Genomic DNA, 1,628 nt, shown 5'->3' on the forward strand with positions numbered 1-1,628 from the left:
CAGTAGAAGCAGCGTCTGAACCCCAGTCTGAGGAGCTTAACCCTGTGCCACCTGAGGAAACTGTAATGGCCTCCCCTGAGGAAGTTTCCTTGAAAGACACTGCTGATGTGCCTCAGGACCTACCCCACCACTTCTCTCTGCTTGTAGACCTATAGCAAGACTCAAGTTCCAGACCAGGCGGCAGCAACCAGGGAAGCCCCCACAGGCACTGCGCAGGTGCCCAGCTGCTGGGGTCCCCGCATGCCCCATGTCCTCCACAACACTGTGCTTTCCCGCCCTGCAGCCCCACAGGATGAAGAAGGACAAGTCGTTCCTGGGAAAGCTGGGCGGCACGTTCGTGAGGAAGAAGAAGGCCAAGGAGGTGAGTAACCTGCACGAAGGGAAAAATGCCATCAACTCACCAATGTCCCCTGCCTCAGTGGAGATCTACCCAGAAGACACCTTGCTCGAGGAGAATTAGGAGCACACGGTGATTGACTGCACTTCCAGGGATGACCCCAGATTCAAGAAGCTGGTCAAGGTTCTCATCGATTGGATCAATGATGTCCTGATGGAGGAGAGGATCATCGTGAAGCAGCTGGAGGAGGACCTATATGATGGGCAGGTGCTGCAGAAGCTCCTGGAAAAACTGGCAGACCACAAGCTGAACGTGGCTGAGGTGACCCAGTCTGAAATAGGGCTGAAGCAGAAGCTGCAGATGGTGCTGGAGGTGGTGCAGGAGCTGCTGTGGCCTCACGGCTGGGTGCTCCAGTGGACCGTGGACTCGATTCACGGGAAGAACCTGGTGGCCATCCTTCACCTCCTCATGGCCTTGGCTATGCACTTCCGGGCCTGATCTACCTTCCCGCACACTTCTCCTTGCAAGTCGTGGTCGTGCGGAAGTGGGAAGGCCTGCTACACTCCAGCCATGTCATGGAGGAGCTGACCACGACCACCGAGATGATTATGGGTTGGTTTGAGTGGGATGCCTTCGACACGCTCTTCGACCATGCCCCAGACAAGCACAATGTGCTGAAGAAGTCTCTCATCACGTTTGTGAACAATCACCTGAACAATCTGAATTTGGGGGTGATGGAACTAGAGACCCAGTTTGCAGATGGCGTGTACCTGGTTCTGTTCATGGGGCTTCTGGAAGACTACTTTGTATGCCTGCACAACTTCTACCTGACCATGGACAGCTTCGATCAAAAGGTCTACCACGTGCCATTTGCCTTTGAACTGATGCCGGATGGAGTCCTTAAGAAACCCAAGGTTTGCCCCTAAGATGTGGTGAACCTGGACCTCAAATCCACCCTGCGGGTTCTTTACAACCTGTTCACCAAGTACAAGCACGTGGAGTGATGGCGGGGAGCAGCAGAGACCGTGGCAGGGATGGTGCTTCGAGAGGTGCCCTGGCCTCCCCTCCAAGCCTGCGGTTGTTCCCCACCCACACCCCTCCTTCTTCTGGTTGATGCTCTTAACCTCTTTTCCCTGTAATTCTGCAGTGGGCGGCATCCTTTGAAATGAAGGTTCCAAACACCAGTGCTCGAGTTTGCAGCCTCCCTTCACTTGGGGTGCCACGGGGTGCTGAGTCCCTTGTTGATCAAAAGATGGAAGAGAAAAAAGCCAGAACCCCAACCCTCAGTCCC

At 54.9% G+C, this 1,628-nt stretch overlaps 1 pseudogene; it reads left to right on the forward strand.

Moving 5' to 3' along the window:
• Positions 1-247: 247 nt before the first annotated feature.
• Positions 248-1,341, forward strand: LOC113615554 (beta-parvin pseudogene; annotated as a pseudogene).
• The last annotated feature ends 287 nt before the right edge of the window (positions 1,342-1,628 follow it).

The sequence above is a fragment of the Aethalodelphis obliquidens genome, unplaced genomic scaffold, assembly GCF_003676395.1.
Source record: "Aethalodelphis obliquidens isolate GAN/ISIS:26980383/991018 unplaced genomic scaffold, ASM367639v1 scaffold119, whole genome shotgun sequence".
NCBI lineage: Eukaryota > Metazoa > Chordata > Mammalia > Artiodactyla > Delphinidae > Aethalodelphis > Aethalodelphis obliquidens.